Source organism: Hemitrygon akajei, chromosome 4, assembly GCF_048418815.1.
Source record: "Hemitrygon akajei chromosome 4, sHemAka1.3, whole genome shotgun sequence".
In the NCBI taxonomy this organism is placed as follows: domain Eukaryota; kingdom Metazoa; phylum Chordata; class Chondrichthyes; order Myliobatiformes; family Dasyatidae; genus Hemitrygon; species Hemitrygon akajei.
The window spans coordinates 90,207,192-90,232,405 of NC_133127.1; the positions used below are offsets into that span (position 1 = coordinate 90,207,192).

Genomic DNA, 25,214 nt, shown 5'->3' on the forward strand with positions numbered 1-25,214 from the left:
CTGTAGAAGGAAAGCAAAAACTGAGCAAGCATCAGACAAGCCCTCAGCATTAACAATGGCCCACAACTCACGCTTTCAGTAGTACCGTTGTACCATAGTAAAGCCTTCACTCATATACCAGATATACAAAGTTCAAAGTACATTCATTATCAAAGTATGTATACATTACACAACCTTGAGATTCGTCTCCTTACAGGCAGCCACTAAACAAAGAAACTTAAAAGAAGCCAACGAGCAGAGAGAGAAAAAATCTTACATTCACGCCGCATATAATTAAGATTCATCCTCTTGCTTCCTAAATCCGCAGCATACCATACTTGTTCTCTGGATGCAAGGGCAGGATTGTTACAGTTTACTTGAACAGCTGGTGGATTACCTTCTTTTTCAACCGTGACAATGTAAGTATGTTTTTGTTTTATAACTGAGGGCTTGTTTCTCCTTGTGTTGCTTTTGGTCCTTTTGCTGAACACTTTCATTCACAGTTGTTGACGTTGCTTGTACATCCCATTCTCTGGGCACATGCAGTTTTCCAGTCATAGTCTCCTTAATAATATGATTTTAAAAAGGGATGTAGGAAGAGGAAGGAAGAAGAGGCAATAAAAGAAAACTAAATCTTAAGATTACTTGTTGAAAAAAAATTAGGAGTTATCTGCATCAGGAAGCTTAAGCATAAGGGAAATAGTAATTGATGCTTTTCATGCCCCAACCTTATGCACGTTAGTCCACAGCCACATAACTGCCAAAGAGAACAAACATAAGGAATCTCTACTATCCTGATGAAGGGTCTCGGCCCGAAACGTCGACAGTGCTTCTCCTTATAGATGCTGCCTGGCCTGCTGTGTTCCACCAGCATTTTGTGTGTGTTTTTCTACTATCAAGGTTGTCTTTGCAATGCCCCCACAAACAGGAAAATTGCATATGTCAACCCACTCTTCAAGAATAGAGGCAGGCAAAAGACTAGAAATTATAAGCTAGTTAGCCTGATGTTAGTGATAGGTAAGATGTTGGAGTCTATTATTAAGGATGAGGTTTCCAGATACATGATAAAATAGGCTGAAGTCAGAATGGTTTCCATAAGGAGAAATCTTGCCTGACAATTTTGTTGGAATTCATTGAAAAGTTTAAGGGCAAAATGAAGGGGAACTTCTTCACTCAAAGGATTGTGTGAGTGTGGAATGAGCTACTAGTGCAAGTGGTAGATGCAAGCTCAATTTCAACATTTAAGAGAAGTTTGGATAGTTACACGGATGGTAAGGGTAAGGAGGGCACGGGTCGATGGGAGTGGGCAGTTTAAATGGGCCGAATGGCTGTTTCTGTGCTGTACTTTTCTATGAATCTATGACTAAGTAATAGGCAGGATAAACAAAGGAGAATCAGTGAATGGTGCTTACTTGGATTTTCAGAAGGCCTGTGATAAGTTACTGAACATGAGGCTGCTAAACAAGAGCCCATGGTCTTACAGAAAAGATACTAGCATGGGCAGAAGATTGGCCGACTGGCAGGAGGGAATGAGTGACAATAAGGGGGGCTTTATGTGGTTGGCGGTCAATGACCTGTGGTGCTCCACAGGGGTCTGTACTGTGACCGATTCTTTTGATGTTATATGTCAATGATTTAGATGATGGAATTGATGGCATTCTGGCCAAGCTTGGGGTTGTTTTGAAGATTGGTGGAGGGGCAGGTTGTGTTGAGGGAGCAGGGAATCTGCAGAGGGACTTAGACAGACTAGGAGTATGGGCAAATAAGTGACAGATGGAATCTAGTGTAGGGAAGTGCACGGTCATACACTTTGGTAGAAGGAATACACGTGTAGACTATGTTTTAAACAGGGATAATATTCAGAAATCTGAGGTGCAAAGGGACTTGAATGCCCTCCTGTAGGATTCCCTAAAGGTTAATTTGTAGTTTGAGTCAGTGGTGTGGAAGGCATTCATTTCGAGAGGTCTAGAATATAAGAGCAAGGATGTAATGCTGAGGCTTTATAAGGTATTGATCAGACTACATTTGGAGAATTGTGAGCAGTTTTGGATCCCTTATGTAAGAAAGGATGTGGTGGCATTGCAGAGGGTCAAGAGGAAGTTCATGAGAATAATCTTGGGAATGAATAGATTAACATATGAGCAGTGTTTGATGGTTCTGGGCCTGTATTCGCTGGAGTTTAGAAAAATAAGGGGTATCTCATTGAAACCTATTGAATATAGAAAGATCTAGACATTATGGATGTGAAGAGGATGTCTCCTATAGTGGGGAGTCTAGGACTAGAGGGTACAGCCTCATAATAGAATGATGTGCCTTTAGAACAGAGATGATAAGGAATTACTTTAGCCAGGGGGTGGTGAATCTGGAATTCATTGCCACAGATGGCTGTGGAGGCTAAATCATTGGTATATTTAAAGTGAAGGTTGGTGAGTTCTTGATTAGTCAGTGCATCAAAGGTTACGGAGAGAAGGCAGGTGAATGGGGTAGAGAGGGATAATAAAGCAGCCATGATGGAATGGTGGAGCAGACTCGATAGGCCAAATGGCCTAATTCTGCTCCTATGCCTTATGATTTTATGATGCCAGGATTATAGGCAGACAGATTTTTAGCAAAGGATGTATTATTATGACATACAAACCATCCAATACTGTCAAAGAGCAGAGGAATTGCAGGTTGAAAAGGCACAAATATATTGTTAACTGTAAGTTAGCGATTTCTGGTTCAAACTGTAAATGAGCTTCTGTACCACACTCTGCATCTGGATCCTCGAATTCCTCATTGGGGAAAGAGTAACACCTCTTCACTGCCGACAATCAACACAGGCACACCTCAAGGATTCGTGCTTAACCTACCACTCTACTTTCTCTACACTCATGACTGTGTGGCTAAACACAGCTCAAATGCCATTTATAACTTTGGAGATGACACCACTGCTGTTGGTAAAATCTCAGATGGCCACAAGGAGGCAGTCAAGAGTTAGATTGCCTGGTTGAGTGGCGTCGCAACAACAAATCCACACTCAACATCAACGAGACCAAAGTGATTGTAGACTTCAGAAAGGGAGATTTGGAAGATCGCACACCAGCTCTCATAAAGGGGGGCAGGGGTGAAAAGCATGAGAAGCTTCAAGATCTTGGGTGTCAATATCTTTGACGATCTATCCTGGACCCAACACACTGATGTTATCTTGAATAAGGCATCCCAGCAGCTCTACTGTGTTAGGGGTATGAGGAGATTTGGTACTCTTGCAAATTTCTGCAGATGTACTGGTTGTATCTCAGTCTGGTATAGAGGCTCCAATGTACTAGATTAGGTGAGGATGCATTGGGTTGTCGATTCAATCAGTTCCATCACAGGCACAGGACTTCCTACCATTAAAGATATCTTCAGGAGGCATCCATCACTAAAGACCTTCAGTACTAGAACATTCCGTCTTCTCATTACTACTATCATAGAGGAGGTACGGCAGCTTGAAAACCCACATTAAATGATTTAGAAACAGCTTCTTCCACTCTAATATCAGATTTCAGAATAGTCTATGAACCCATATACACTACCACATTATTCCTTTTTTGGCACTTTATTTATTTTGTAATTTATTCTATTTTTAAATCTTTGCACTGCATTGTTGCAAAACAACAAACTCCAGGTCATAAAAGACAACAGTAATAATAAACCTGACCCTACGCTTCTCAGGATTACTGAAATCAACTATAACTTTAAATGTTTATTTCCAACATGTCTCACTATTAATTGTGGTGCTTTTAAAATTTCTTTCAACAATCTTATGAGGATTCAATTAATTAAAGGCAGAATCAAATTCAAATTCTATTGATGTGGAGGCACTGTGTTTTTAATGTGCATTTACTTGAAGGGATTCTTCGCTTTACATTGAAACGCTTTCGAGCACCGTACAAAAACGGGGGAGGAGAGGGGAGGATCCCAGTGGCATAAAACCTAGCAGTGACCCAAGAGATAAACTGCATTTACATTAGCTTCTGACAAGAATCAAATTAGGGCCTTTTGGACACAAGAGCAGGCTTCTAGACTGCAACAGATGGGCCTGAATGTGCTCCCTAGGCAAACTATCAGCGACATCTGTAGCCTCCGAATTCTGGTGGTCTCAACCAATTAACGGGAAAGAAAAGGAGGCCTCTGCATCCGTCCAATCGAAGCACCAGCACGCACGTTATTGAAACTGAGCCGGGCATGGGTAAAATGAGGATTAATCACAAAAAAAAATCCACAGAGCTGCAAAGAGGCCCTGAAAGAGCTATAATGGAGATATTCAACATACTAAATCGGATTTTTCTTTTTTTAAAAAAACTCCTTCTATGAGGGAAATTTAATCCATAAATTGTATTTCTCCAGTCTCTCATTTCCCATCATTTGCTCTTTAATAAAAGAAGGAACCTGTCTTTATCTAATTGGATTTTTTGAAAAAAAAGCATTAGCAAATAATAATGTTGCCGCAAGTGATAATTGTGAGGAAGGAGAGGTCCAGGGAGCGAGGAATAAACTCAGTGCCTCAGCTAATCTGATGATGCCTCAATACAATTCCATTTGCCCGACTCTGTGGAGTTTCTAACACCCACAGTTTGAGGTATTCTTTTTCAATGTTAATGAGACCAAGAAGGCTCCTCTCATACATATGTATGAACTTTGGACGTCTGCTGTGACAAACTCATGGAAGTGTAAGAAATAAAGCGGCTGTATGTGCTGAAATGCTATTAACTAATAAAAGCTTGGTTCTAAAATGATACCTTTATTAAAGTACAAAGAAGAGAAGCCCTTTAGGCAACAAAACAGAATTTACAATTAAAATTCTATAATTAAACAAGATTTTTCTATGTAGTTTGAGGCATTCCTTACCAGAGTATATGCATGTCTCAAAATCTTAAGCACCTATATGGTGGTGGGCAGGGGTAATGCAGATCCAATCATCTCGCTCAAACGAAACCAGGTGAGACAAAACTGAGATCATGGCTTTTAAAAGCTAAGTAAAAAACCTGGTACAATCTTATTATACTTTCCTTTTTACACAAAATTGTATGTTAGTGATGAAGACCATTCTTGCTCCTCTGAGAACGTGACCCAGGACTTTCGACTGTTCCATGCTCCTGTTTGGAGGCTCACATTATCTTGCTTTAGCCAGGAATCTCCTGTTACAAGCAGTATCCATAAAGCAGCTCCCAGTGGCTCAGTGCTTTAGATCTGTCAGAACAGAGATTTACTTCTTCATTTGCACCTCTCCTACCTCACAACCTCTTTGCATTATCATCAACAGCAGTGCTATTACTACTGCTGCTCAGAAAAAGCCTCCGACCATCTGATGTCACCTTGCCACCCTGGTAAAGCATCACCACCAACTAGTGCAGAGCGAAATGATGGATAGAAGAGTAACACACACAGAATGCTGGAGGAACTCAGCAGGCCAGGCAGCATCTATGGAAAAGAGCACAGTCAACATTTCTGATGAAGGGTCTCGGCCCGAAACGTTGACTGTTTACTCTTTTCAATAGATGCTGCCTGGTCCGCTGAGTTCCCCCAGAATTTTGTGTGTGTCACTCAGATTTCCAGTATCTGCAGATTTTCTTGTGCTTGGGGTGGATTGAACACATTGGCTAATTTGTATTGGAGTGTTGGGTTCAGGAAGAAAGGGGACAGAAATTGTTTGACACTGGCATCAAGGGAGTGGAATGGAGACTACATAATGGGATTTCCATGTGAAAGGAATGTAAAAGCCCAAGGTAAAAAGATAGCGACCAGTGATTGGGGGAATCTAAGAGTGGGACACAGAGACTAGGAATGGAGGTGAGGAGAGGCGACTGGAATGTCAGTGAGATGATAGATGGTAACAATCAAATGAAGGCTGAAGTGAAGAGAAATCAGGAATAAGGAATGGGATTACAGATATTGGTTACAAGTGCAATCTGAAAGACACTAGCATTGCTTTTGGTCATCCATGTAACTACCTGGATACCAATAGCTACTGGTGTAATTAAAATTTCTCCTACCTCATGTTCACTCTCTCAAATTATTCTCATACATTTGATTTGCCCTCTTCACATGTTCTCAATCAGATTCCTGGTTGTTGAAATATTTGTTGGTGGCACAAAACCATAAGGACACTGCAGCAAACTAAGCATAATCAGGTATTTGCAGTAACGCTACGTGACCTGTGTGGTCCAATCAGACCGCCAGGGATCTCTGTCCCTCCTCCCACCTGGCTCCATTTGCTCCCGTTGTTTTCTCAATTTCTACTACTCACCTCCACCCCCTTCCCCAGAGACTCAATTTACCCATCACCTCCTCCTCGCCTTCTTCACTTATCACCTGCCAGCCCTTGCTTTACTTTTTTTTCCCCTCACCTCTTTATACAGTCTATCTCCTCTCTAACTACTCCCCTCTGTTATACTTGATCTCCATGCCAGTTTGTCTTCCCTCATTCCTGTGTCCTTCTCACCCCTTCCCTTCTCCTCCCTCACAACCTGCCCATCAACTCTATCTGCTTCCCTACCCGCTTCTCTTTATTCCATGGCCTATTGTCCTCTCTATCAGATTCCTTCTTCCCTCATCGCCTCACCTCTTCCACTTGTTACCTCCTAGCTCTCACATCATTCTCTTTCATTTCCCCATCCCCCATCCACATAACTTTCCTCTCACTTGGTTCACCTATTTCCTGCCAGAATATGTTCCCACCCACACCCTACCTTTTTAATCTGGTTTCTGCTGCTTCCTTTTCGGTCTTGACGAAGGGTCTCAGCCCAAAACAATGATGCAGTAATTTGTTTTCCTCCGTTGATGCTGGCTGACCTGCTGACTAGCCCCAACATTTTGCGTGTTGCTCAAGATTTCTAGTATCTGTGGAATCTCCTATCACAGCAATGAGGAAGTCACACTTGAGGTTTTATAACCATCTACAGATTAAAATCTAAACTGCACCACGATATGATCCTGCGTTTGCTGAGTAATTCTTTGAACCTATCTTTAAATTGATTTATTTCTGAAAAGAAACATACTAGCAGCAGTCTCTATGCCTATTGCTAGATCTCCACTGCCTAGGTCATGCTTTCTTCTCGTTACTGCCATCAGGTAGAAGGAACAAAAACCTCAGGACTCACTACAACAGGTTCAAGAACAGTTCCTACCCCTCAACTATTGGGCTCTTGAATAAAAAGCGATAAATTCACTCACTTGCCCCATCACTGAGTTGTTTCCTACAATCAATGATCTCACTTTAAGGACTCTTTATCTCATTTTTGTATGTTCTCGTTATTTATTGCAATTTATTTACATTTGCATGTGCACAGCTTTTTGTCTTATGCACTCTGGTTGAACTTACATTGATCCTGTCATAGTTACTATTCTATACATTTGCTGAGTATGCCCACAGGAAAATTAATCACAGGGTTGTATATGATGATATATATGTACTTTCATAATAAATTTACTTTGAACTTTGAGATAAGTTCCAAAATATATAAAGATCACGTCCACAGAACTACACATCCTGCACATTCTAAACAATCTCTTAATTGACATAATAACTGTACAGTACTGGGAAATCTGATTCCATCTTCTCAGTCAGCACTCATGTAGGCCAACATGGGCTGACAATACTCAGTTGATTGCTCAGTTTCTGTTCTTATTTGGACTTTAAGTTTGGCCAAATGTCCGGTAAGATTTGCCCAAATCTACTCAAATAGAGACCTAGCACTAAAATAAGATGATCTGTGTTTTTCAACTTCATCCTCCGTAACCAGTTTCCCCGCTCCCCAACTTCCCCTACTCAGTTCATACCAGGACTAAGATGTCAACAGACTCAAGTTGAATTTAATCTCCTTTATCCATTAGTTCCCATGTACAGGGCAAGGTGAAGCATCCTGCGATGGTACGTATAGAATTTCACTCCCCAAGATGTGGGTCAGTTGAGAAGTACAGTAAAACTTTTAAAACTTTCAAAGAGAAACAAAGGCCATCATGAACATTTTCAATTCTGGTTTTAATTAAGAAGGGTAATTAATTTCTTCTCAGGGATCAGTGAAGCCCTTTAAGGATGTTGTGTGCATCCATTTTAGCAACATTTAAATCTATTAATAATTTTCATCCATGTTTATTTGCTCTCTGAGAATCCTGGCAAGGAAATGGGTGTGAGAAGAGCAGAGTGTAATTTGTGGGGTAGCTGTGACAGGAATTGTACGTCCTGCAGGTTTATCTGATAATTCCATCCAACCTACATAGTCTGTTACCAATACTCTACACACATGAAGCAGTACACTACATCTCCCACTCAACCCTCCATAATTATCTGACTGCCCTGTAATCACCTAAATCTCCCATCTCCCAATGGAATCTACCAGTTACCCAGCCCTTTCTTCCATCACCCCAGACCCACAATCGCCCTCCGCATTTGCTCTTTGAAACTTTCCAACCATCCATTATTATCACTCTGCTAACAGTGATAAGGTGTACCAAGGGTGTGCAAATTGGTCTGAGATTCAGGGAGTTTCCCAGGAGTTGAAAAACATTTACACAACATTGATTTCAAAAAATCATACTTTTAAAGTTTTTGTACCTCGTCCATTTCTACCTCACTGCTCCAGAATCAATCCTCTGAAATTTTAAAGTAATTAGACCTTAGCCAAATTCTCTTCACTGAGAATCTGTCCAGAAATATAAACCCATCCCTCTTGTTCTTGTGACCCAGAATTTCACAGAGCATTAGAAGCGCAATGGCCCCAAGTGATACCGTTTCCTATTCTTGCTCAGTACTAACTTTTCCAAGCATCTGATTTATTTTATCTATTCTTATTGTTGTGATGGCTTCAATTTGCATCAATCACGCAAAGACCCTCAAATCACTTTCATTTCCCACATTAGGTTCTTGCTACTTAAGCAATAATCCCATCTGGAGTGTTTTTTGCTACCATGTGAAGCACTTTCATGGATTTCATGAAAGCTTATCAATAATTCAACTTGACTCCACCGAAAGGGGATGTTTTCCATAATTTGCAAACAGAAAGTAACTTGCATCATTCAGGAAATAAATTTACATCTGATATCACCTTGTGGACACAACACAATACTGCACCCAATTAATTTTCAGTAAGCACTGTTAGCATTACATCACAAATTCTTCCTTCCTTATTGATGTGACAGAAACTGAGCTTTGGTAACTTAAACCTCTATCCAACAATCTACACACAGTATAAACTCCACATTTGAATTGAAAGGCTTGTCATATGAGTATTGTTTGATGGCTCTGGGCCTATACTCACTGGAATTCAGAAGAATGAGGGGTGACCTCATTGAAACCGATCGAATGTTGAAAGGCTTCAATAGAGTGGATGGGGAGAGGATGTTTCCTACGGTGGGGGAGTCTAAGACCAGAGGACACAGCTTCAGAATAGAGGGACATCCTTTTAGAATGGAGACGAGGAGGAATTTCTTTAGCCAGTGAGTGGTGAATCTGGGGAATTTGATGTCACAGGCGGCTGAGAAGGCTCAGTCTTTATGTATGTTTAAGGCAGAAGTTGATAGATTCTTGATTGGTAAGAGAATGGGGGGGATATGGGGGGGGGGGACAGGAGATTAAGACTGAGAGGAAAATGAATCAGCCATGATGAAAGTGAATCAGACTTGATTTGCCAGACCATTTTACGCCTCATTCTTTCAAATTAAATCATAATTTATCTCAACTTGCCTCCACTTGTAAGCATACTTTACCCATATAAAAAATCCTGCCCACAACCATTGCTCAGAAACTACTTGTTGCACAGCCAAATTAAAAAAAAAATAGCTTAGAGTTTAAAAGGGAAGGGAATATGATCTGACATGAATGAGAAGCTAGGATGCGCTAACAAATAGACACCCAAATTCAAGTTCCATTATTTGCTTGCAAACAAATCCATATCAAAACAGTAGAACGATCGGCTGATTTGGCTGCAAGGGGAATCCTTTGATTGAAGTCTCAGTATAGTTTTCAGGGTGGATGGATCACTGTACAAGACTAGTGTCCATGGACCCATGAACTTTTGCACTTCTTGTTTATTTTGTAACTTTTAGCAATATTTATGTCTGGTACTGTACTGCAGCCACAAAACATCAAATTTCATCACATATGTCCGAGATAATAAACCCGAAACTAATGTTTATTCTGAAACTTCAAGAAGCATTTGGTTGCTAATCATAAGGTTAGCATTGTTCAAATAAGTGTTGCTTTAAATGTCACATTACGTTCACTGGATAAGACTCATTCTTATCCCCAAATTCTCATGAGCTGCATCAGGTCAGGTTTAGTCTGGATTTGCAGATAAACACACACACAAACACACACAAACAGAAGTGATGGTGTGGAGTAAAGCTACATGATATGAAATAAAAATGTGCAGCAGGGAGTGTACTTTGATAGCACAGATAATGCAATGCGATTGAAAGCCCTGATGCAATGTCTCTCAACCATCCTACCCTCCCCCCCAATTCCTTCACAGGTGCTGCAAAACTTCGAGTTTCTTCAACAGTTAGTTTGTCACTGTGTGATTAAAAATTGGTTTAACCCGGAGTAAACTGCCTTTATGGCTCTCAAAGTCCACCCTACATCCCCGTCGTGAGAGGTGGAAACAGGTAAGGCAGGCCAGCGGGGTCCTGTGAAGCTGTATAGGCCTCTCCTCTGTACAATGGATACAATGGATTACAGAAACTGATCAACTTCGATGAGCAACATTGACTTTCGGTGATGGAGATGGGAAGTCATTGATGACCTCTGCTCCTCTGACAGTAAAGAAGAAGTAACTGCCTTTATAACTATTTTTGTGTCAAACCCCAAATATTGGATTGGGTGATAGGCTCAGAAAATTTTCCCTGGAGTGGAAAAGGCTGAATGGGTGACCTTTTAGAGGTTTATAAAATCAATAGTTAAGGTTATTTCCCCAGGGATGAGGGGTGGGGGTGTTGGTAATCAAAAGTCATAGTTTAAAGTAAGAGACCTGGTGGGTAATTTTTCACACAGATGGTGGTGAACCAATGGAACAAATTGCCAGAGTAAGTGGTAGAGGCAGGTGCAATTATGGCATTTAAAAGGCATTTGGACAGTTACATAAATAGGTAATGTTTAGAGGGATGTGAGCCAAATGCAAGAAAACAACTTGCTTGGCACGGACCAGTTAGGCCAAAGGACCTAATTCTATGACTCCATGACTATATTGTGAAATTCAGAAGTGCTTTTGTGTCAAGAAGACACATGATGAAGTCATTTCCTGTGCAATGATCTTTGTGCACAGTTGGCAAGGAAATCTGGCATACACTTCCCTAGATTATAGTACAGACCTAACAGAGCAAGGCCTTACTCCCATGGTATGGAGCCTGGGTGCTCTGCAAGCAAGCAATTAAGTTCTCAAATGTCTTCTTTCTTGAAGAATAGTGGTTTCCCTTCTGCCGTCATCAATGATGCCCTCACCCGCATCTCCTCCATTTCCCGCACCCCATCCTCCCATCACCACAACAGGGACTGTATTCCCCTTGTCCTCACCTATCACCCCACCAGCCTCCGGATCCAGCATATTATCCTCCGCAACTTCCGCTACCTTCAACAGGACCCCACCACTAAACACATCTTTCCCTCTCTACCCCTCTCCGATTTTTGCAGGGATCGTTCCCTCCGTGACTGCTTGGTCCAAACGTCCCTCCCCACAGATCTCCCACCTGGCACTTATCCCTGCAAGCGTAAGTGCTACACCTGTCCCTACACCTCCTCTCTTACCACCATTCAGGGGCCCAGACAGTCTTTCCAGGTGAGGCAACACTTCATCTGTGAGTCTGTTGGGGTCATTTATTGCATCCGGTGCGGCCCCCTCTACATCGGCGAGACCCAATGCAGATTGGGGGACCGCTTCGTCGAGCACCTCCGCTCCGTCTGCCACAACAGACAGGATCTCCCAGTTGCCACCCATTTCAACTCTCCTTCACATTCCCAATTGGATATGTCCATACACGGCCTCCTCTACTGCCATGATGAGGCCAAACTCAGGTTGGAGGAGCAACACCTCATATACTGTCTGGGTAGTCTCCAGCCCCTTGGTATGAACATTGAATTTTCCAACTTCCGGTAATTCCCTCCCTATACCTCCCTCCATCCCACTTTCACTCTGCCTCCTCTTCCAGCTGTCTATCACCTCTCTCATGATTCTGCCTTCTTCTACTACCCATAGTGCTTTCCCCTTACATTTCTTCTTCACCTCTCCTGCCTATCCCCTCCCTGCTTCCCCTCCCCTACCCCTTATCTTTCCTCTGATTGGTTTTCCACCCTCCCCCCACCTTCTTTATAGGGCCCCTGCCCCCTCCCTCTTCGGTCCTGACGAAGGGTCTCTGCCCAAAACGTTGACTGTTCGTTTCAACGGACGCTGCCCAACCTGCTGAGTTCCTCCAGCTTGTTTGTACATGTTGATTTGACCACAGCATCTGCAGTGTACTTTGTGATTAAGTTAACTGAGTTATTGCTCCCTTCCACAAGAATGAACAGTTCCCAGCAACTCCAATCTCCCACTTGCTGGCCAAACTTCTACAATTCCTTCTTTTTTTCTCTGCCCTCTGCCATTTCTAACCACACACCCTACCCTCATGCCAGAATACCTTGTCCTGGTTTTCACCTTTCCCAGCTACTTGATTCCCTCTTTCGTAATGCTGGCTGACCCCCTCTACCAATACCAGACTGATTCCAACCCTCCCAACCATAGGCTATGCTCTGACCTTTCATCCTTTGCCTTGAACCAAAAGCATGACCAGCCTGTGGCCAATCTCCCAAACCTGACATGGGATAACAGCCATCTTAATATTTCTCCCTTCAATGAGGAAACTGCTTCAATTAGTCAATACCACCATAGATGAGTAGAAACTTGTAACCTTTTGAATTCAGTAATCATTACAGTTATCGTCCTTTCGCACATCCAGACATCTATTGCTACAAATGAGAATCTGTTCTGTAGATTATTCTGACCTCATAATTTGCAGATAATGAGGCAGGTTGTAAAGTGGGTAAAATATGCCCTCCCGTGGCAGCAAGAATGTATGACAGGCACAGAGAATAATCCCTAGCTTTGTTAAATTTCTAGCTCCCAGAACTGCAAAATATCAAAGTTCAAAGTAAATATTATTATCAAAGCACATATATGCCACCATATACAACACTGAGATTCATTTTCCTGTAGGCATATTCAACAAATCTATAGAATAGTAACTATAACAGGATCAATGAAAGATCAACCAGAGTGCAGAAGACAACAAACTGTGCAAATGCAAACATAAATAAATAGCAATAAATAATGAGAACATGAAATAATGAGATAAGGAGTCCTTGAAAGTGAGATCACTGATTGTGGGCAAGTGAGATTGTGTAGCTATCCCCTTTTTTCCAGGAGCCTGATGGACGAGGGTAGTAACTAGTCTTGAATCTGGTGATGCCAGTCCAGAGGCTCCTGTACCAGGTTCAAGAAATGTAATGCCTCAGTGAGAGAAGAGGATCTCTGACCCCGCGAGAGGATTCTGGACATACTCTCTGTGAATGTCCAGAATGAGTTCTGAATGACTTAAGTATTAGATCTTCAAACTACAGAGGTTTGGGGGTGGGGGGGGGGGGGTGGATTTTCTACATTCTGGTCCAATACAATTCAAAAGCATCCAATACAATTCTAAACACAAACAGAAATCCTCATTATACTTGAAGTACTATCAGGAACTATATCCAGAGATGACTAATTTCCAATTTGATCTCACTTTCACATGGTCAATCCCTGTTTCTTCCCTTTTTAACTCTCTACTTCCAGGTCAGGGAGCAGGCTACAAGCACATGGTCCCCATGTTATAAATTATCACCTTGCAACCTGCTTCCTGTAGGGACTCAAGTTAATTTTCCCAGTTTCTTCAGCTCCATCAAAACTGCTGTGATGATGATCCCTTGCATCCCAGTCACTCAGAGAAGTTTCCTTCTTCTAATGGTTTTCCTCCACCGTAAACAAAAGGGGTCTCGGCCACTTCTGTTCAATCTGTCCCCCTGTTCCCCTGCCTGCCTTCGCTCACCCACAGCAAGGGTAGCTTCCCTTTATCTCACCTTTCACTTTATCAGTCACCACCTTCCGCTAGTGGCAGCACAGTGACACAGCCCTGCAACAACCAAGACCCAGGTTCAACCCTGACCTCAGGAGCTCTCTCTATACAGTATGCACATTTTCCCTGTGACTATGTGGGCTTTCTTCCTGTGCTCTAGTTTCTTACCACATTCCAAAAAGATGTGGGCTGTTAGCCATCGACAGAAGGCCTGTGACTAGTGGAATACAACAGCGGTGTCTGCTGAAACCTGTTGTTATTTGCATAAGGTCATTGGGTGTGAATGTACAAAGAATGGTTCGTAAGTTTGCAGATGGTACTAAAATGGGTGGTATCATAGACAGAGAGGAAGGTTATTAAAAATTACAGTGGGATCTTGATCAGCTAAGTAAGTGGGCTGAAGATTCAAAGTTTAGCGTTCAAAGGAAATTTGTTATCAAAACACATTGGCAAACAACTTTCAATTCAGATAAGTGCGAAGGTGTTACACTTTGGGAAGTTAAGCTAGGGTAGGACTTACAGTTAATGGTCAACCCTGTGGATGTTGAGCAACAGAAAGTATTAGGAACACTAGCACATTGTTCTCCGTAAGAGCATCACCGGCAGACAGGGCAGTGAAGAAGCCATTTCGCAAGCTGGCCTTCATCAGACAGAGCACTGAATATGGGGAGCTGGATGTTCTGTTGCAGGTCATTTGTTAGGTTGCGCTTGAGTACTGTGGAGAAGTTTGGTTGCCCTGTAATAGGGAAGGCATCATTAAATTGGAAAGACAGCAGAGAAGATTTACAAGAATGTGGCCAGGTCCTGAGGATTTGAGTTATTGTGAGAGGTGAAGCAGGTTAGGACTCTATTCCTTAGAATGTAGCAGGTGGAGGGTGACCTTATAGAGGTGCATAAAACCATGTGTTAAATAGGGTGAAGACACATCGTCTTATTCTCAGGCAAGGGAAATTAAATAATAGAGGCTATAAGTTGAAGGTGAATGATTTAAAATGAACCCAAGGTGAATTTTTTTTATGCAAAGGGTGATGTGTGTATGGAATTAGGTGCCAGAGAAAGTGGCTGAGGCAGGTACAAGAACAAGATTTGGTTAAGTACACAGATAGGTGGGATTTAGAGACATATGAGCAAAATGCGGGCAAATACGACTAGTTAGGTTGGCATGGCCAATGGATCTGTTTCCATGCTGTATTACTTCACGAGACCATAATTATGTGGGTTGGTAGGTTAACGGCCATTGTAAACTGCCTCTTGTGTCTGTGGGTCAGTGGTAGAACTCAAGAGCAGTTGAGAAAATAATGGGAAAGATAAAAAACTTAAGATTAAGGTAAGAGTAATTCAATGGGTGTTTGATGGTTGGAATGGACTGAGGGGCTCTATTCCATAATGCATCTCTCAAGAGGTCTATCACTTCTCCCGCCACCAAGCTCACATTGCCCTCCATCACTTTTCAGCACTGTGAAGGGTCTCTTCCATTCCCTCTCATTGCATCTTCCCATACAACCACTAGAAATTTAACTCCTTCTCTTTTACCATTACTTTCTACCTTCCAGGAATAGATTGAAAATCAGAATCAGGTTTAATATCATAATACAATGTATCATAAAATGCACAGCAATACATAATAAAAATAACTAAATTACAATAAGTATAAATATATAAAAAAGACCAGACGATGAAGGAGAAGAATTAGGCCATTTGGTCCATTGAGTCAGATTCACCATTTCATCATTGCTGATCCATTACCCCCTCAACCCCAATCTCCTGCCTTCACCCCATATCCCTTAATGCTCTGACTAATCACAAATTATCAATCTCCATCTTAATTATACACAATGGCTTGGCCTCCACAGTTGCTTGTGGCAACAAATTTCATAGATTCACCACTCTCTGGCTAAAGAAATTCCTCTTCATCACTGTTCATATGGATGTCACTCTATTCTGAGGTTGTGTGGCCTGGTCTTAGACTCCACCACCATAGGAAACATCTTCTCTATATCCTCCCTATTGAGGCCTTTCAACATTCAATAGGTTTAAATGAGATCCCCCACCCCCCATTCTTCTGAATTCCAGTGTGTGCAGGCTGAGAGCCATCAAACGTTCCTCAAATGATAAGCCTTTCAATCCCAGAATCATTATTATGAACCTTATTTGAACCCTCCTCAATGTCAGCACATTTTTTCTTAGATAAGGGCCCCACAACTGCTCATAATTCTCCAAATGAAGTCTCACCCATACCTTATAAAGCTTTGATGTTACATCCTTAATTTTATATTCTTGTCCTCTTGAAATGAAAGCTAACATCACATTTGCCTTCCCCACCACCGACTCAACCTGAAAATATTCCCTTAGGGAATCCTACACAAGGATTCCCAAGTCCTTTTGCAAATCTGATTGTGAATTTTCTCTACATTTAGAAAATCGTTTATGCTTTTATTTTTTCTACCTAAGTGCATGTCCACACACTTCACCACACTGTATTCTATCTGCTGCTTCTTTGCCCATTCCCCTAATCTGTCTAAGTCTTTCTGTAGCCTCTTTACTTCCTCAAAACTACCTCCCCTTCCACCTATCTTTGTATTGTCTGCAAACTTGGCCACAATGCCATCCATATCATTGACTTATAAAGTAAAAAGAAAGGGTACCAACACAGACCTCTGTGGAACACCACTGGCAGCCAACCAGAAGAGGCTCCCTTTACTCCCTCTCTTTGCCTCCTGCAAATCAACAATACTTTATCCATGATAGTTTCTTTCCTGTAATACCATGGACTCTAAACTTACTAAACAGTCTCTCCTACCGTTTCCTTGTCAAAGGCCTTCTGAAAATCCAAAGAGGCAATATTTACCAATTCTCCTTTACCAATCCTGCTTTTTATTTCTTCAAAGAATTCCAAAAGATTTGTCAGGAAAAAATTTCCCTTAAGGAAACCATGCTGATTTCAGTCTATGTTATTATGTGCCTCCAAGTACCCCAAAACCACATCCTTAATACTTTACTCCATCTTCCCAACCATTGGAATCAGACTAACTGGCTTATAATTTCATTTCTTCTGGCTCTCTCCCTTCTTAAAGAGTGGAGACGCATTTGAAATTTTCCAGTCTTCTAGAACCATGCCAGAATCCATTGATTCTTGAAAGAACATTACTAGTGCCTCCACAATCTCTTCAGCCTCCTCCTTCAGAACCCTAGGGTGTAGATTATTTGGTCCAGGTGACTTATCTACCTTCAAACTTTCCATTTTCCTCAGCACCATCTCCCTAGTAATGGTAACTTCACTCACTTCTTCCCCCAACACTCTTGAACTTCCAGCATAAAGCTAGTGTCTTTCACAGTGAAGACTGATGCAAAATACTTATTCAGTTCATCTGCCATTTCTTTGTCCTTCATTGCAACCTCTCTAGCATCATTTTACAGCGGTCCAGTATCTACTCTTGCCTCTCTTTTACACTTTATATATCTGACGAAACTTTCGGTAGCGTCCTTATTATTATTGGCTAGCTTACCTTCATATTAAAGGCAGAGATTGATAGGTTCATGATTGGATATGGCATCAAAGGTTATGTGGAGAAGGCTGGGAACTGGGATTGAGGAGGTTTAAAAAAAAGATGATTCAGCCATGATTGAATGGTGGAGCAGACTCGATGGGCCAGATGGCCTAATTCTGCTCCTATGGCTTATGGTCTTATTCCATTTTTCCTTCTTTATTACTTTTTAGTTGCCTTTTATAAGGTTCCCAATCTTCTAACTTCCCACTATGTTTTTCTTTATTATATGTCTTTTCTTTAGCTTTTATGTTGGCTTTGACTTCTCTTGTCAGCCATGATTGTGTTTTACTGTCTTTAAAACACTTCTTGTTTGGAATGTATCTAGCCTGCGCCTTCTGAACTCCTCCCAGAAACTCCACACATTGTTGCTCTGCCATCATCCTTGCCAGTGTTTCCTTCCGATTAATTTTGACCAGTTCCTCTTTCATGTCTCTGTAATTCCCTTTGCTCCACTGTAATACTGATACATCTGGCTTTATCTTCTCTTTCTCAAACTACAAGGTAAATTCTATCATATTATGATCACTGGCTTCTCAGTATTCCTTTACCTTAAGCTCTCTAATCAGTTCCAGATCATGGCACTATACCCAGCCCAGAATAGCTGATCCCCTATTGGGCTCAACCATGAGCTGCTCTAAAGAGCCATCTCTTAGGCATTTTAGAAATTGCCCCTCTTGGGATCCAGCACCAACCTGACCTTCCCAGTCTACCTGCATGTTGAAATGCCCCATAACTACTGTAACATTGCCCTTTTGACATGTATTTTCTACCTCCCATTATAATATGTAGACCACATCTTTATTACGGTTTGGGACCTGTATATAACTCCCATCAGTTCCTTAGATCTACCTACAACGATTCAACACCTTCGACTGTATGAACCCTTTTCTAATGATTTGATTTCATTTTTTACCAATAGAGCCACACCTCCCCCTCTGCCTACTCGCCTGTCCTTTTGACAGAATGTGTATCTTTGGATGTTAAGCTCCCAGGATAATCTTCTTCCAGCCACAATTCAGTGACACCCACAATGTCAGACATACCAATATTAAACTGTGCTACAAGTTCATCTACCTGCTTCCATATACTGTGTGCCTTCAAATGCGCAGAGTCCTGTATTCATCACCCTTTGTCAATTGTGTCTTCCTTTTACATTGCAGCTCATCCAGTTGACTGCCATTTTGCCCTATCACCAGCCTCTCCTTGCTAGCAGTCTCACTACACAATGATTGCTTGTAAACCAAGTACCCAGTCCTCGGCCCTCTCACTCTAGTTCCTATCCCCCTGCCAAATTAATTTTAACCCTCCTGAATGGCTCTAGCAAACCCACCCACGGGATACTGGTCCTCCTTGGATTCAAGTGTAACCCATCCCTTTTGTGCAGGTTCCAGAAGGGATCCCAATGATCCAGAAATCTGAAACCCTGCCCTCTGCACCAGTTTTTCAGCCACACATTCATCTGCCAGATCATCTTATTCTTACCCTCACAGGCACGTGGCACAGGCAGCAAAACAGAGATTGCTACCCCGGAGATCCTGCTTTTCAGCTTTCTACCTAGCTCCTCAAAATCTCTCTTCAGGACCTCCTCACTTTTCCTGCCCATGTCATTGGTGCCAGTATGCACCAAGACCCCTGGCTGTCCCCCTCCCCCTTTGGAATGCCTTGGACCTGATCCGAGACATCCCTGACCCTGGCCTCTGGGAGGCACAGAGTACCATCTGTGCTTTTCTCTTCTTCTGTCTCTCTCTTTCTCCCTCTCCCTCTCCCATTTATTATGATTATATATTTTTTATTATTCATTCGGGTACAGCCTTTCTGGTTATTCTATTTAATCCTAGCCTAATTGTGGGACAATTTACAATGACCAATTAACCTACCAACCGGTATGGCTTTGGACTGTGGGAGGAAACCTATGTGGCCATGGGAAGAATCTATAAACTCCTTACAGGCAGCAACAAGAATTAAACCTGGATCACCTGTACTCTAAAGCGCTGTGCAAACCACTATGCTACTGTAGTGCAAAAAGAGAGCAGAAGAGATTGCAGCTGGGTTCACGGTCCATTCAGAAATCTGACAGAAGTGAGGAAGAAGCTGTTCCTAAAACATTGAGTGTGTGGCTTTAGGCTCTTCCTCCCTGATAGTAGCAATGAAAAGAGGGCAATAGGGGTTCTTAATGAGGACTTTTTGAGGCATTACCTTTTGAAAATGTCCTCGGTGCCAAGGAAGCTAGTGCCCACGATGGGGCCAGCTGTTTTTGCAAATTTCTGCAGCTTTTTTTGATCCTGTGCAGCGGCCCCTCCATTTCAGACACTGATGCAGCCAGTTAGAATTCACTGCACAATGCATCTGTAGAAATACGTAAGGGTCTTTGGTGACATACCAAGTATTCTGAAACTCCTAATGAAATACAACCACTGTCAGACCTTCTTTGTAATTGCATCAAAATGTTGGCCCAAGATAGAACTCTGGAAATGTTGACACCCAGGAACTTGTATGTTTCTTGACTTCGCCTTCCTGAAGTCCAAAATCGATTCGGTCTTACTGACGTTAAGTTCAAGGTTGCTGTTGCGACACCACTCAACCAGCTGATCAATCTCACTTCTGTATGGCTCCTCATCACCAGCTGAAAATCTGCCAACAATAGTTGTGTTGTCAGCAAATTTATAGATGGCATTTGAGTTGTGCCTAGCCACACAGTTGTGGGTGTAGAGAGAATGGGGTAGTGGACTAAGCATGCATCTTTGAAGTGCACCATTGTTGATAGTCAGAGAGGAGGAGATGATATTTCCAGCCTTCACAGACTATGGTCTCATGGTGAGGAAGTCAAAGATCCAATTGCAGATGGAGGTACAGAGGCCCAAGTTTTGGTGCTTGTTGATTTGAATTGAGGGTATAATTGTATTGAATGCTGAACTGTAATCAATAAATGGCAGTCTGGAATAGGTATTACTATTGTCCAGGTAATCCAAGGCTGGGTGAGATTGCATCCACTGTAACCCTATTGTGGCGATAGGTAAATTGCAGTGGGTCCAGGACCTTGTTTAGGCAGGAGTTGATTCTAGCCACAAAAAAACCTCTCAAAGTACTTTATCACAGTGGATGTGAATGCCACTGGGTGATAGTCATTGAGGCAGCTCACCCTGTTCTTTTTGGGCATTGGTATGATTTTTGCCCTTTTGAAGCAGGTAGGGATCTTTGACTGCAGTAGTGAGAGATTGAAGATGTCTTTGAATACTCCCGCCAGTTGGTTGGCACAGGCTTACAGAGCCCTACCAGATATACCATCAGGGCTTGATGCCTTGTGAATATTCACCACGATCAAGGGTGTTTTGACATCTGCCTCCGAGACAGAGATCACAGGGTCACAAGATGCTACAGAGACTCATACAGATGTAATTGTATTCTCCCTTACACATAAAAACTCTTTCAAGATTACCTGCATTCTTTCAAGTTTATTGCACTGTACTTATGGTTCATGTATGGTCTCCTCTACATCAGACAAGCCAAACAAAGATTGAGTAAACACTTTGCCGAGCACCTTCTATCAGTCCACAGGGTTAACCCTGTGCTTCTAGTTGCTTCGCTTTTTCTCCATCCCAGTCACACACTGTCATTCTGCATCTGGTCTCTTACACTGCTCCCACCTTCGAAGAATAGCATCTCATCTTTCAACTGAGTTGTTCCACACCTCCAGAAGTGAATTCAACAAAATTAGATAATTAGACTCCAGTTTTTGTCCACGTTGGCCAGTTGCAATGGAAAATTATCAACCTGTAAGTATACTCTCTGAGTGGCTGAGTATTTGCAGCATTTTCTTTTATATCAGGTGTCAAGTCGCTGCAATGTTTTGTATCGCACATTTAGTATTTTTGCCTTATCTCTTCTGTTATCATTTATCTCCTACAGACAAACCCACACTGCCATATTCAGGAACAGTTATTACCCCTCAACCATCAGGGGATAACTTCACTTGCCCCATTACTGAAATGTTCCCACAACCTACGCACTCAGTTTTAAGAAATCTTCATCTCATGTTCTTGATATTTATTGCTTATTTACTATTACTACTACTATTATTATTCTCTTTTGTATTTACACATTTTGTTGTCTTTTGATTGTCTGTCTGCTCAGATAGGTACAGTCTTTCATTGATTCTATTATGGTTCTTGGATTTAAGACCATAATGCCATAAGGTATACGAGCAGAATTAGGCCATTTGGCCCATCAAGTTTGCTCTGCCATTTCATTAAGGTTGATCCATTTTCCCTCTCAGCCCCAACCAATCTCCTGCCTTCCCCCCGTATTCCTTCGTGCCCTGACTAATCAAGAATCTATCAACCTCTGCCTTAAATACACCCAATGACTTGGCCTCCACAGCAGCTTGTGGTAACATATTCCACTGATTCACCACTTTCTAGTTAAAGAAGTTCCTCCTCATCTCCATTCTAAATGGACACCCCTCTATTCTGAGGCTGTGTCCTCTGGTCTTAGGCTCCTCCACCATTGGAAACATCCTCTCCACAGCCACACTATCGAGGCCTTTCAACATTCGATAGGTTTCCACGAGATCCCCCCTCACAGCCATCAAATGCTCCTCATATGACAAGCCTTTCCATCCTGGAATAATTTTCATGAACCTCCTTTGAATCCTCTCCAATGTCAGCACATCTTTTTTTAGATAAGGGGCTCACTTTGTGGAGGAAAGTTCTCACTTTATTGAGCATGCCCACAAGAAAATGAATCTCAGTGTTTTATATGGTGACATATATGTACCCTGATTATAAATTTATTTTGTACTTTGTAAGACAGATCTGTTGTGATTACAGTAATAAGTCTTTATCTCTGCTTCTCAGCTAGCAGCAACACTCTTTTGTGTCATTCAGTTTTTCTTGATCTCTAGCTATCACTAGCATTGCCCCTTCTTTGTCTAGTTCTGATGAAAGACCATCAAACTAAAAAGTTCACTCTTTGTAGATATTGTCTGATCTGTTTCCAACATACCTTGTTTTTATTTTGGATATCCAACATCTTTAGATTTTGTGCTGTCTGACTGGATGAAAGACGTAGAGTGCCATTGGCTCACATTGAGCAAACAACTGATGAAGACAGTGGAATCATAACCTTTATGACCTTGGGTAACTAAAAATATCATGCTGGTACCCGCAATAATACTAAATGCATTTACTATGCAATGATGAAACACATCATCAATTTCTGCTGAGCCATGTACAAATGATAAAATCAAACTTCAACATACTTGGAAAATGAAAACAAAGAGCTGGAAATAAACAGCAGATCAGGCAGCATCTATGGTAAAAGAAACACTGTTAACATTTCAGGACTGAATTCCTTAGTTAGGATTAAATGACTGCAACATTTTTTGATACTTGATGCCTGACATTATCATGGCTTGTGTATTGTGTATGTCAGTAATGAACTTCAGTATACTGCAGTCAGACCAGCAAATTAAATTTGTTTAACTTAAGTTCTTGGTTTTACAGGCTGTTTTGAGATTGGTGTTTTTATTGCCTCTGAGGTCTCTTGCAAGAAATTCCCAGGTCATGAGATCACCAGAGAAATATGCCTGTGGTGGACATAGTTTTTACCAGCTGTGAAACACAATCTCGTACCCACAAGAGGCATACATGCCCACCAATGGATGAGATAACCGTTACAGTAAGTTATTTTTTAATGGAATCAAAGGTCTAAAGAGGAAGTGTCAGGAATAAAAGAGATTTTTTAAAAGAGGAATGTCAGGCAAAAGCACAGGTAACCACTGATGAGATAAAGCAAGAGCTAAAGGCTGAATTACAAGTTCAGCAGCATGTCACTGAAGAAATTCACTACAGAATTCTGACAACAAAAGCACAGAAGGAGGAAATGTGACCAACATTCCTGCTACAACTGTGGCCTGACCTTACTCTTTAACAATTTATTTATGTGAAAATCTCCAAAGCCTAACAAGTAGATTCAGGGATTGATTGAGACAGCACAGAAACAGACCCTCTGACCCAACATAACTATTTTGACCAAGATGTCTGCCTACATTAATCCCATTTGCCTGTCTCTGGCGCATATCCCTTTAAACCAGAGGTTCCCAACTTGGCGTCCATAGACCCCTCAGTTAATTGGCATAAAACAAGTTGGGAACCCCTGCTAAACATTTCTTATCCATGTACCTGTCTGAATGTCTTTCAAACATTGTAGCTGAGCCTGCCTCTACCATCTTCTCTGGCACCTCTCTCCATATATCCACTACTAGGCTCCGTGTGAAAAACTTGCCCTTAAGATCCCCTTTAAAATCTTCCCCTCTTACCTTAAACCTATACTCTCTAGTTTAGACATCCTGACCCTGGGAAAAAGACTGTGACTATCTAGCCCTTTCTCTGCCCCTCATCATTTTATAACCCTCTACAAGGTCACCTCTCAGTATCCTTTGCCCAAGGGAAAACAGCCCCAACCTATCCAGTTTCTCCTTATAACTCAAACACTTCAGTTCAAGCAATATTTCTGTGAATTTTTTGTCTAACTCTCTCACTTAGTCACTTCCTTTCTCAAGCATGGTGACCACAATGGCACAAAGTACACCAAGTGCAGCCTAACCAAAATATTATATAACTGTAGCATGATATTCCAGCTCCCACATTCTATCCCCAAACTAAGCAAGCTTGTTGTGCACTTTTTCACCACTCTGTTGACTTGTGCTGTCACTTTAATGGAACTACTTCTCGTACTCCAAGGAATCTCTGTTTAACAACACTCACCAAGGCCCTGCTATTCCCTGTATATGTCCTGACCTACCGGTAGTTTAATTTCACAAAGTTCATGCCTCTGTATTTGTGAGTTATATTCCATCAGCCTTCTTCATCAGAAGTAACTTTAAGATAGACTTCTTCACTGTCCACTATGCTACCAATTTTGTTGTCAACTGACAATTACTAATCATGCCACCAATACTCTCTGCCAAATGGTTAGTACAAATGATGAACAATAAGCAGCACCAGTCCCTGTGTTACACCACCGATTAAAGGTTTCCAGTTCTCCACAAACACCCTCTATCACTTACCGCCACATCCCAAAGAAGGGTCCCGGCTTGAAACGTTGACTGTCTATTCATTTCCATAGATATTGCCTGACCTGCTGAGTTCCTCAGCATTTTGTGTGGGTTGCTTTGGATTTCCAGCGTGTACAGACTTGCTTGTGCTAACAATTTTGTATCCAGTTTGTCCACGCACCCTCGATCCTAAGGTATTCTAACCTTCTAGACCAACCTACCATGTAGGACTTTGTCAAAGGCCTTGCTAAAGTGCATGTAGACAAAGTCATCCACTCTGTCCTCGTTAATCTTGGTCAATTAAAAATCAATTACCGTAAATAGATGAGGCGTGATTTCAAAGCCAGACTGGATGTCGCAAACCAGTCCTTTTCTTTCCAAATGCAAATAAATCCTATTCCTCAAAGTACATTCCAGTAACTCTCCCACCATTAATGTGAAACCAACCACCCTGTGGTTCTCTGGATTGTCCTTGCACCCTCCTTAAATTAGGGCCCAAGATTCGACATCCACTAGTCTTTCAGTATCTTACT

The 25,214-nt window shown here is 41.8% G+C and overlaps 1 protein-coding gene across 3 annotated transcripts in view; it reads right to left on the reverse strand.

Annotated features, from left to right (window-relative positions):
* The window catches only part of alpk1 (alpha-kinase 1), a 126,630-nt gene that overhangs the window by 80,716 nt on the left and 20,700 nt on the right, over positions 1-25,214 (reverse strand). The gene's annotated exons all lie outside the window — the stretch shown is intronic.